Source organism: Trichechus manatus, unplaced genomic scaffold (assembly GCF_000243295.1).
Source record: "Trichechus manatus latirostris isolate Lorelei unplaced genomic scaffold, TriManLat1.0 scaffold00018, whole genome shotgun sequence".
NCBI classification, from domain to species: Eukaryota; Metazoa; Chordata; class Mammalia; order Sirenia; family Trichechidae; genus Trichechus; species Trichechus manatus.
The window spans coordinates 19,644,315-19,657,905 of NW_004443954.1; positions in this window are offsets into that span (position 1 = coordinate 19,644,315).

Consider the following 13,591-nt stretch of genomic DNA (forward strand, 5'->3'; position numbering starts at 1 on the left):
ACAAGCTTTTAAGACCCCAGACACTACTCCCCAAAGTAGAATGTAGAACATTTTCTTTATAAGCTATGCTATGCCGATTGAGCTAGATATTCCCCAAGACCATGGTCCCCACAGCCGGGCGAAGGGAGCTTTTGCTTACAGGACATTGACGTTATGTTAATGGTGGAGGGATGATCTGGAAAAGGTTAGTGAGAATGTTGCACAATTTGAAGAATGTAATCAATGTCACTGAATTGTACATGTAGAAATTGTTGAGATGTATGTTTTGTTCTGCATATTTTCACCATAATAAAAAAAAAATGAGAACCCCCCCAAAAAAATACTTTTCTATAAGAACAAAAAAATCTAATAATTGTAGAATATTTGTATTCTTTTTTCCTTCTCTGAATTTTCTATATTGCCTACAGTAATTATATATCTCTTTTAAAATACGCATAAAAGTTTCATTTTGTATTTTAAAGAAATCAGTGAGTGTCCTATAACTGCTTATAGGTATATTCAGGAGGAAAGTTGGTCTCTCTCTGACAACTTTCAGCAAATGTGTATTCTACCAAACTAATCCCTCGCAGTGGCATACAATTAGCCTGATTCAAGGGGCTACGTTTCTTTTAATTCTTACCTCTCAGAAGATGGAGCTTTTTTTTTTTTTTTAAGCATTATTTAAATGCTACCTTTTCTCAAAATGGATCCATACAGTTTCTAAAAGAAAGGGCTGCAGGTTTCACATCCTTCCAGGGTTATCTTTCTAAGACATGATGTGAAATGCACACTGGCAGCCGACACTGTTCCAAGCAAGCAGGACATGGACCCAGCCTTTTAACTAAAGGGAATCTGATAAAAATGGGGATAAAGGGGAAAAATAAGGGCCAGGCAGATAAAGAACTACAACAACTAGTATCCATTTCAAGGGAATACTTCAGTTCCCAAGAGAGATAAATCAGACACACAATTCAACACTGGCATCTGAAGGGTAGACAATAAAAAACTAAATTTCTCTCCACTACATTCAGTGTTACCTAGTCCTACTACCCACCAACAGATCAGATCTGACAGGTATCCCAGAATCCTCCTCTCCCTCACTCCTTATATCCAGCTCCCTAGTGGATCACTAGACAGCAATTAAAATTAAATTTATAATAGAATATTTATGGACCTAAAAAGATGTTCATAATATGTAAGCAGGTTCCAAAACTGTATGTGCACTCTAATACGTATTTGTAAAAATTATTATATAAACACATGCACACATACATGCACACAGAGAAAAAATATAGAAATACGTATTACACACATATTTGTATACAGATAGCAGCTGTAGCATTTAACCACTACACCACCAGAGTTTCCTATACATATATAAATACACACATGTTTTTACATATACATATATTTATGTTCGTATATAAATAGGTGTTTAGGTCTATGGGATGTGATTACTGTTGACTTTTATCGTCGTATTTTTGCTTTTCTATAGCCATTCCAATAAACATGTCACTTGTCGGATAAGAAAAAAGTCAATGTTAAATGACTATTATCTATAGAAGAAGTTCCAAACTTTTTGGTTATCATTCCAATTCATCAGGATCTGCCCCGAGCACCTCACATACTTTCCTTTCCCATCATGTATTTGACCCTCTAACTATCCTTCTCCTGAAACGTGCCGCGTTCTTTCTTGCATCGTTAATTTTGCGCATTGTTCCTTCTCCCTGGAGTGCTCTTTCTTTCCGGGATCACTGGCAAACTGGTTTTATCTATTCAAGACCCAGAAGTCTCCAGGCATATCCTCCTTTTTGGACCCACACAGCTGGTACAACCTTCTACCACCCTACTAATCTAACATTACATTGTAAATTGCTAAAGTAGGGATTGTGTTTTAGTCAGCTTTGTTTCACAAGTGCTTTGTGGTAGGCACTTAATAAGTGTTGAATAAATGAACACATGAGTGAAAAAATAAATTAGTAAACCTGATCAAGTTATATTGAAAGTTAAATGCGATGATGCTTGTCAGGTGTGTAGCAGCGTGCCTGGAACATGGTAAGTGTTCAGTAGATGAGTACCTTCCGTTGTCATTATTATTGTACGATGTCTCTTTTTATTTATTTATTTTATTTATTGTATGTCTCTTTTGTTTTTAGTGTTGAGTCTCTGCATTGCTCAACCACCTCTTCCAAGGCAGACATATCAGTATGTTCTATCCAATCAAAACTCCTACTATGTATGGGCCCTTCACATTGGTACTTCTTCTTCTATAGGCAGAAGTTAACTAGAACAAGACAGCTGAAGGACAGGGAAGATTTCAAAGATTTTTAAAAAATTCAAAATATTTGAGGGGCCAAGACTTTCATAATTAAACCCCAAGAGGCAAAACAAAAAGCAATTGCCCTTAAAAAAATGCCTTCTACCCACCATTTCTACAAACTTCCTTCAGAAAGAATATTCGTTTTCTCTGATAAGTCTTCCCATTGTTTTAAATCTACCTTCAATGTTCAATTTACATGGACTTTGTGTGTGTGTACTCTGTGTGTGTGTGTGTGTGTGTGTGTGGTACAATGTGATTCTTCTCAGTGCCTACTCTCCTTACCTCAATCTAAGGCTGGGCTTGTCTAGGGTACCTTAAAATACCTAACAAATGTCAGCAATAGTTTTTTGTCCAATTGAAATAAAATTTTATAGGAAAATAAAAGAGCAAATATGTTAGAATTCAACTTATATAGAGATATCTTACCTGAGTAGAATGGAAAGTTGGTTATTACAAAACCTCCAAAGCCTCTCTCTTTGACTAAGGAAGCCATGGGTGGGCTGGTGCTCCTCGCTTGAGTCCCAGATGTGTGAAACCATCAGCATCATTTTGAAACAATTATTGGCCAACACATGAACGTTTTTACAAAATAGTTTTCCAAGGTTCTTTCTTTTTTACAAGTCATAAACTTTATTATTATTATTTTTATATTTGGGCTTTTATTTGTGACTGACTTTGGTAGTGGTTTACTTGGATTCCTGATATAACCCAATTATTCAGGTCTCTTACTATTTTTAGGTGTAGGGATATTATTCATCTCTGAAAAAACTTAACTTTTCTACAGTGGTTTTCTTAAGTGTTCCATCTATTATTTCTCCACTTCTATTAACTTAATTTTTTTCTGAATATCTTATTGTGTTTTAGGTGAACATTTACACAGAAAATTAGATTCCCACTTAACTCAGACACAAATTTTTCAGTGACATTGGTCACAATCCCTGTGAAGTGTCAGCACTCTAACCATTTCCACTCGGTCTGCCCAGTTTCCATCCATCCAGTGTCCCTGCCCCTCCTTGTCTTCTCATCTTTGCTTTTGGGTAAATGTTGACTGTTTGGTCTCGTATAGTAGATTGTTTAAAAGAAGACATTCCTCATGGGTGTTATTGTTTATTTTATAGGCCAAGCTATTGTTTGGCTGAAAGGTGACGTCTAGGAGTAAATTATTTTTCATACCATTCATTCCTCAATTTTCTCTACAGCACTGAGTATCCTGCAATACACACAATAAGAAAAATCTTTCATGTGGTATGTCATCCCACAATATAGGATCTGAAAAGAAAAAATCTATAGGAAATCTTACATCAGTTATTTTTAACAAACCAGTTTTTAAAAAAAATTACTTAGCTTGATCTGAAGAGATTGTCATTACTTTCTTCACATGCTGCATCCTAGGTATTGTTAGTACTTGTGGGTGTTGACAATTGTTTTATGTAATTATTCATGTTGTTTCTAAAAGTGCCCCCATAACATCACTCTAATTAAGATTCTGACATGTCCCTTGGTTGTTGAAGTGCTTATTGAGCAATGTCAAATGGTTGTTTTTCAAGCTAAATTCTAAAATTAATAAAAATACCCAAATCACACATGTGTATAAACTGAGATTCTGGCTCCAAAAATAACTTTCTAGCTCCTACTAAAAGGCAAAGAAATTAAAGACATGCACATAGAGAAAAGTGTCATCACTTGGATTGATACGTAAGTAGATATGTTAGCATAATTTGAGAAGCATTGGACAAGATGCTCTCCTCTGAAATATCTATATCTGGAATTTATTATTGGAGCCCTGGTGGCACAATGGTTAAGAGCTACGGCTGCTGACCAAAGGGTCGGCAGTTTGAATCCACCAGCCGCTCCTTGGAAACCCTATGGGGCAGTTCTCCTCTGTCCTATAGGGTCGCTATGAGTCGGAATCGACTCGATGGCAACATGTTTGGGTTTTTTTTGGAATTTACCATTAGAAATCAAATTATTTATATTTCAGAATGTTTTAGTGTTTTTAATGCCTTCTATTAAATAGTAAAATTGTTTGGAAGGATGGTCTCTAATGACCTCATCAACTACGTCATACGGAAATGAAGTGACCGTGGCAGAGCGACGGCCTTTAGAAATGGATACACTTAGTGACCTAGTTGAGGCAATCACTAGGAGGAGGGGAAGAGCCCTGAAAAAGGAGATGACACCAAAGCCAGCAGTGCTTGCCTTTGAAAATGATTTAATCCAGACATAGAACAACAGAATATACTTTTAGATCCAGCCTGCTGTGCTGTAGGAAGTGGGAATTTTCATTTAGAGTTCTTAATCTAATCACTGAATATGTATAGGACTTTGGTTTCAGAATTTTTACATATGCCAAAAAAATTAATGGAAACATTCTGTGACAACCCAAAAACCACACCCCAGTTTACTAGTTCCTCTATGTGCTCAGTCCCTGCTCACAGACCAGAGAAGGGGCAGTGACTTTAGAGTCTTCACTTCCATGTCTACTTAGAGTAAGTGACCTTTATTTCCCAACTCAATGGCTTGTGATTGTGATTGACCTGTAGAGGTGGTATAGGAACAGTCATGTGTATGCAAATATATTCAAATGTATCAATACCAAACAGTTTACCAAAGCTTTTTTTTTTTTTTTTTGCTACAGTGAGAATTTACCGGCCCCTGAGATTATATCTGCATAAACAAACTTGGAGACACACTGAATCAAATTTTTATTTGTTGAAATGAATGATAAAGTGAATGGATGGTGGATAAAGGGATCCAAATTGTTCACTGTTGGAGTAGGAAGTTACAGATAAATAAGGGGCAAAGGCTGGAATGATCCATGTGACAGTGGATTAGAGTTGGAAACATAAGTATGAGTTCACATTTAGCTTAATACAGATATGGAAGATTACATATGGAAATATTTATATATATTTGTACATACGCAGGTAAGTATAGACATGTATATTTTCTTGTTACGTCAGCTGAGAGGGCCTAGAAGCAATGGCATCCCAGAAACAAGGACTATATCTAGCATCCATTTGTTGGTTTCTAATATTATTCTCCAATAAAAGCAATCAGGGATCCTTAGAGAAATGCCTAATTCTAGGGCTGGGCCAGATATACACAAGATAAGTGTGGAGCATCTTGTAGTTCCAGAAATTAGGGAAGCCCTCCCCAATAATGGAGGTATGTCCAAGGAACTCAGTGCACAAACCGGAACAAATTGGACAACCAAATAAGTAAATATTAGAGTATTACCTAAAATATGAAATAAATATTCATGTATCCATGTTTATATAAATAAATAAATAAATAATGAGGGAGAAAAGACAGAAGACTTCCACATAATTTATGTAACCACTCCACCCTAAAGGAGGTGGAGCATAGTTCCTCACTCCTTAAGCATGGGCTGAGCATTGTGATTTCTTTCCAAAGAGTACATTCTGGGAAGGTGGGGAAAAAAACAATAATTATAGTGGAGAAACCTAACAAACAGTTTCTCAAGTTAAGTGATCAAGGTCAACACCAACAGTGATAAGTCATGTTGATAGTATGTACTCTTGATAAGATATGATGACAATGGCATTTTACCTCTGTAGTGTTCCTCCCCAAATTATTTAACCCCAGTTTAATCATACGAAATATATCACACATCTCAGCTGAGGGACATTCTACAAAATGCCTGACAGTACTGCTCAAAACTGTCAGGTTATCAAAAAACAAGGAAAGTTTGAGAAGCTGTCATGGCTAAGAGGAGCCTATGGAGCATGGCGACTAAATGTAACATGGTATCCGGAATGGAATCCTGGAACAGAAAAGGAGCACTAGGTAAACACTAAGGAAATCTGAATGAAGTATGGACTTTAGTTAATATATCACACTCATGTAATATGTTAGTAATAGGGAAGACTGTGGTTGGATATCTTCAGATTACTATCTTCAGAATTTTTCTGTATATCTAAAACTTTTAAAAAATTAAGTTTACTTTTAAAAAGCTAATGTAGCTACTTTAGCTTGATGATTGGACACTAATCATAAAAACGTGAGTATGGAAACTGCATGGTGGTACTCTATGATATGATGGTCACCAAGATGATACAGAACAGGCTATATCTAAATTTTTTTGAGACATTTACTGAAATAGAACCACAACATTTTTTTAAACTCTCATTCTGGGCTTTCAGTTCACCACAAAAACATTCTGTGACAGCCTAAAACCACACCCCAGTTTCTAAAACATGGTTCACTAGTTCCTTTATATGCTCAGTCCCTGCTCACATACCCGAGAAGGGAGGGGCAGTGACTTCAGAGTCTTCTCTCCCGTGTCTACTTAGAGTACCTGACCTTCAGTTCCCAAAACAATGGCTTGTGATTGTGATTGACCTGTAGTTATGCACATGGAGAACTGTAGTGATGGCCTACTTTCCAAAGGCCTGCAATTGTGTTGGGTTTCATAACCAAGATTCAGCTTCAGTGCTACAGTGCCTATTTATGAGGCCCACCGAGATACAGTGAAAAAAGTACATAGCCTTTGCAATCAGACAGACTTGGACTCACATCTTCAAATCTCAGTCTCGCAACTTAATAATGCAAGTTACTTAAACTTTCTAAACCACATTTCCCTGTCTGTAAAGGGGTACTGATAACACAGCAATCTTATCTGAGTTGTTATGAGAATTAGTTATTGCATAAACACAATGACCTAGAAACTGTGTAAGTGTGTGTGTGTAAGTGTGTATAAAACCAGTTGCCATCCAGTCAATGCCAACTCATGGCAATCCCAAGTGTGTCAGAGTAGAACTATGTTCCATAGGCTGATTTTTCAGGTCACCAGACCTTTCTTCCCAGGCATCTCTCAGTGAACTTGAAGTGCCAACCTGTGGTTGGCAACTGAGCTCGTTAACTGTTTGCTCTACCCAGGGACTCCTATATTATATATTCATATATATATATATAAATAGAGTATGTGTGTGTTTTATACGTAGCTCTTTTATGTATGCTTCATTCTCTCCTTAAAGAAATATATATATATGAAGGATGGACATATATATATGTACATGTGTATATATGAATTAAGATCCTGGGTGGTGCAAGCGGTTTGTGTTTGGCTGCTAACCTGAAAGCTGGTAGTTCAAACCCACCCAGAGGCTCTGAGGAAGAAAGGGCTGGTGAACAGCTTCGATAAGATTACAGCCAAGAAAGCCTTATGAAGGCGTTCTTCTCTGTGACACATGAGGTTATCATGAATCAGAATCAACTGGAAGGCAATGGAGTTATTTGTTTGGTTTGTTTTTTTTTTAATAGGATATTGTAAACACTCAAGAAACTGGTTGCTGATATCATTACTATTCATGAGCTTCTCTGGAGCTCTGTTAATTACCCGACATACTTCAGCTCTAATTTCTCCTAGGTTCCTTCAAAAAAAGTCAAGCCTCGTGGGTGTGCAGAAAACTGGGCTTGGTAAGTATTATATACTTCCTCCATGCCTCCTGCCAGGTAGCAGATCTTAAAATTTCCCAGGCAATTCAATGAATGATTTTACTTGATCAAAAGCCTTTGCAATTACCTAACACTGTGAGGCAACCCTCATTCTGAGGCACAGTATCACCAGCCAAATGTGAGCACTTGAGCTCCTTGACAGGGAGGTTTTACTGGCAAAAACAGGGTAACTCCATGGGAGGGAGGCCAGGTCTTGATATCAGGAGTACTTTGAGTACCTTTGCAGCTGACAAATGGTGGGCATCATCTTGTCGAGTGTTGGAATAAAACAAATGTTGGTAATACTGTGTCTGTCATATTTCTCATAGTTCTAATGGCCACAATTGAAGACAGGTAAAATGGAAGTGGAAAATGTGCAAAAAAAGGAAATGTAAATGATGGTGTGAAAACAGAGCTTTAAGGTCAGAACTCATCAGTTACTGGAGTCAAAACAGTTTTATTTTTTAAGCACTCGTCTCTGAGATCATGCCAGAGTAGATATTCTAAGGGTCATTGCTATAGTGAAATGCCATTGCTGTTGTTGTTAGTTGCTACTGAGTCGATGCCAACTCATGGTGACCCCCATGTGTGCAGAGTAGAATTGCTCCAACAGGATTTTCAAGGCTGTGACTTTTTGGAAGCAGATCGCCAGGTCTGTCTTCTAAGGCACCTCTGGGTGGGTTTGAACTGCTAACCTTTAGGCTAGTAGTTGAGTGCTTAACTGTTTGCACTAACCAGGGACTTCGGAGATGCCATTAGAGGTTCAAATTATATAATATAAATACATTTATTAATAACAGACTAGTCGTGCTCTGTGTATCAGATTTTTCCAGGTACACGAAAAGGACCTTATGGATATTTTTTATTGTCGTGCTTTTTAATCTTCCTATAACTATGTGGTCACATTGAAGGCACTTAATTACTATGTTTCCACTCAACGTAGCTCTATTCCCTAATCCCACAAGTGGCATATTAACAGATTCTTACAAACAGAATTTCTACTGACTTCCATTAATGTTGAGTACTTATTTTCAATGTAACTAAATATTATAAAATATTAAAAGGAACACTATGTAGGAAATGTAGATATATCTTTTTTACAGGCATAAGCATATATGACGAATTGTACAAAAATAAGCATCTTCTCCAAACAGTTGCTGCTTCACCCTTATGGTATATACGGAGTACAAAGACCTGCATTTCTAGGGCAGATTTTTTTCGAGTACTATTTCATTCCCGTTCCTGTACTCCCTATGGAACCCTGGCGGTGCAGTGGTTAAGAGTTATGGTTGATAACAAAAATTCAGCAGTTTGAATCCACCAGCCGCTCCTCAGAAATCACATGGGGCAGTTCTATTCTGTCCTATAGGGTCGCTATGAGTCGGAATTGACTCGACCGCAACGGGTTTGGTTTTTGTTTTGTTTTGGTTTTTGGTTTTTATAGAGGGCAAAGAAATGGCAGCTTCCAGAGTATATGACATCAGTATCACAAATGTGGGTATGGATTATTTAATATTCCTTCTTTCAAGGGAAGGAGCCCTGGTGGCACAGTGGTTAAGCACTTGGCTGCTAACCGAAAGGTTGGTGATTTAAACCTACCAGCTTCTCCAATGGGAAAAAGATGTGGCAGTCTGCTTCCGTAAAGATTACAGCCTTGGAAACCCTATGGAGCAATTCTACCTTGTTCTATAGAGTCACTATGAGTCAGAATTGACTTGACTGCAATGGGTTGTTTCAAGGAGCTTGTAAAACACTGTATTAAAAATTCTGTTCTCTAAGATAGATTCTTTTGGTTGAACACTGAACATTTTTAAAGAGTCTAGCTTTGCTACTGCTGGTTCCATGGGGAAGAGGAAAGGGGTGAAGCATATGGCCTTCCTGGAGAAGCCAAGTGCTGAGAAATAACCCTTCCCTCCTTGAACCCCACTTTGTTTGAATATATCAGTCCTTTGAAGTGGCTTGATATCCACTGGACATACCATTCTACTAGAAGAAAGTCACAGAGCCTAGTGACATAGCACATGACTACCAACTGAGCAGAGCACATGGAAGGAGGCCAGTCAGTGGGAAGCAAGTACTTTCTATCCTAATATGTATTCCTTCTTTAAGTGTTTCTTGAGTGCCTACTGTGCCAGGCATCTTGCAAGGTTCTGGGAGTACATGCACCATGACTTTTACAAGATTAGTTTTCCAATAAAAACAATCTTTCAATAATAATCTAATATTTCAACAGAAATAATATTAAAATTCTGTTTCTAATCCTTAATTTTAAATTACCAAATTTCCCCCATTTTGCTGTGAAGACACAGTCTTACCGCTAATGGTCAATCTCACTCACCATCCTTAGAACCAGAGCCAGAGGCACTCAGATTCCTTTTTACACGACCATCTCAGCATGGAATCACAGTAGGGGGAAGCTGCAAGTGATTCAGAGGTTACTTGGCCTAATGCCCTCATTGCGTTGGGCACACAAGTCGAGTGCACCAGCTTGGGAGTGAAATTGGCCCTGGTTTGAATCCTGACTCTGGCACCATAGAAATGGGGCTAATCATAGCAGTGACCTCTCCGAGTTACTGTAAGAACAAGTGGGACAGTGTCAGAAAAGTTACAGGGAGTAGTATATGTCACACCAATAAATGTTCACTAGCAATATTATCATTATATGATTATATTACAAATATTTTTGGAGTCCCTGGGTGGCTCAAGCTAAGCTCAAGTACGAGCTGAAAGACTGGTGGTTCGCACCTATCCAGAGGTGCCTTGAAAGACAGGCCTGGCGATCTGCTTCCGAAAGATCACAGCCTTGAAAACCCTATAGAGCAATTCTACTCTGCACAAACGGGATTGCCATGAGTCAGAATCAACATGACGGCAACTGACAACAGCAATCATATTGTAATTATTGTATTATGACTGGAGTCCTCATGTGGCTCAAATGGTTAAGTGCTTGACTACCAACTGAAAGGTTGGTGGCTTGAACCCACCAAGAGGCACGTAATGCAGAGTTTAAGAGAAAAGACTTGGGAGCTGTACTACATGAATTATAATCCCAATTCTGCCACTAACTGGCAAGTTACTTAACCTTTCAGGGCCACAGTGTCCTCACCATTAATAAAAGATAATATTAGTAGCACCTCTCTAATCATCACACAAAACATATTTAAAAAAAAAAACAAAACCCACGGTGAATAGTGCCTGGCCTACAGCAAGCACGACTGAGTGCTTGTACCATAAAGTAAATAAGTATTTTCTATTAACTAATCATCCCATTGCCGTCGAGTCGATTCTGACTCACAGCAACCCTTTAAGACAGAGCAGAACTGCCCCATAGGGTTTCCAAGGAGCGGCTGGTGGATTTGAACTGCTGACCTTTTAGTGAGCAGCTGTATGCTTAACCACTGTGCCACCACTAGTTATAGATGAGGAAATTGAGGCTCAATTAGGTGAAGTGACACAAAAAGCTTACAGAGATGACACTCAACTCCAAGTCTCAGAGTCTTCTCTCATTTTATAAATTCTCATTAAGTAAGAGAAATACAAACATAGAAAGCAAAGAAAAGCAACAATATGTGTTTACATAGCACCTTTCATTCTGTTAGTACTTTTCTATCAGAATGTATTATTTCTGATTAAAATTCTTTTTTTGAAAAAAGTGAAACTCAAAATGAGGAAAAGTCAAAGGACAAATGATCTATTAAAAATTACCAAAAAAAAACCCAAAAAAAACGCCCAATTGACGAAATTTCAGTTGGCTCACTTTTCTCCTGCTTCTACCTCCCTGACCACTTCAATCGTCTCCTGCAAAAGCCCCAGTGGCCCCCCATTGCCTGCAGAATAAAGTCTGAAATCCTCTGTATGACATTTGAGGCCTTCCACAGGTTGAGTGCATGCTAACTTTCCAAAATCTCCTACCAGCTCTCTGGGCAGACCTCGTATATGCACCACACTGTTCCCCTGTCCCCAAACTTGCTGTGAACTTCCACATGGGCGTGCGTTTTCTCCTGATGTCCTCAGCCAACTTCCTCCCTGCACCCAACTCTTTCCCTACCCTCATACTCATCAGAATCCCACTATTCCTTCAGAGGCTTGTTTAAGTGTTGGCTCATTTAGATGGCTTTCCTCAAACTCCCATTCAAATTCAGTGCTGCTTCTTTTGAGTTTTGCACTTGCTTTGCCTGCACAAATGCACCACTTACTTCCCCACATAGATGATTTGCATCCTACTTTTCTTTTACTGGAGTCCTTGGGTGGTGCAAACAGTTAACAGTGATGGACTACTCACCGAAAGATTGGAGGTTAGTGTCTACCCAGAGGCACCTTGGAAGAAAGGCCTGGTGATCTACTTCTGAAAAATCTGCCATTGAAAACCCTATGGAGCACAGGTCTACTCTGACACATGTGGGGTCGCCATGAGTCAGAATCAACTCAATGGCAACTGGGTTTTTCTTTTACTGTCAGAGCAACAGCATTTGCCCTGGGACTCCAAGCTCTCTAGAAATCCTCTCTTAACGGCTACATATTACATCCAGAGGTTGTACCGTCATTTACTCAATCATTTCTTTGATGTTGAACATTTAGATTTTTTTCACCATTATAAAAAATGCTATAATAACAATATAATAGTCTATTTATGATCTTTGCAAATCTATCAAAGACTTTGAAAAATTAATTAATATGAATTCATTGTTGTATGTGTAATGGATCTTCACCCCTGTTTGTGTCTCACCTTTCCAGGTAGCCATTTGACCACAAAGTAACTCTCCTCTCGCTGTCTAACAACCCCTTCTCTCACACACACATACACATCAAATTTTTGGTTTTGTTTTTCTTTTTTTTTTTGTTACTTTACAGTGGTATTGTGAAATCTAATAAAATAAGCATGATAGTGCTTTGAAATGATATATAGAATTATACTGAAAAATGATAATGTTAATCATCTGACATGGCAAAATATTTTCATTCCTTTTCCATTTTTCTTATCAGTTTATTTCATTTCTAGCTATAAGGAAAAGACTATATGCCTTCCAATGATATCCCTTGTTGGCTTCTTAAATGAAATTTTTCTGGAAGAATAGGTCAAATTAATGGGTCAGCAAGTTTGTCTAACATGCACTTAGAGAGAACTATACCATTATTATTTTTTAACTCAAACTTCCAAGTTCCCTTTCTTCTTATTTACTCAGCAATATTTTGCTTCTTCTACTTAATTGTAGCTTACAAAGTGTACAATCCAAAATGGAAAATGTTTGTTTATGAGTCACATTTATTTATAGTCTTGTTTCTTTTAATGGAGCCTTTGAATCTAGGCCACACAATATAGCTTTGTAGAGAAATCACTTTGCGTTTCTTGAGAAAACTGCTTTGTTAAAACCTATTCAGATGTGTTTTCAGAAGCTAAATGCTATGATGAAAGTAAAAAAAAAAAAAAAAAAAAAATTTCCAAAAATGTAATCGGTGCCAGAGACCAAGTGACAAAGCATCCATGAAGTTTTGGGCTGTTACTAAAAATCCCAGTGACATTTAGATTAATCAATTTCCCAGAATGAGGAAGATAACAAAGAAGCAATACTTGGCAGAAAATAAATAAATACATAGAAAGTAGCTGCTAAATTTTTAGAAGGGGAAAAGAAAGTATCAAAAAGGTCAAGGAGAGAAAGAAAGAAAAGTCTTTGGAGCTTTACAGGTAAAGAGGGTCATTCCCTGAATGATTGTACTTAGAAAGTTCTCAGGTGTCTCTTGCTTGAGGGAAGAATTAACTAATTTTTTAAAAAATTGTTAACAGAAAAAAAAAAATCCTGAATGTTTATTACCTAGATATGGTGACTGGAGAGT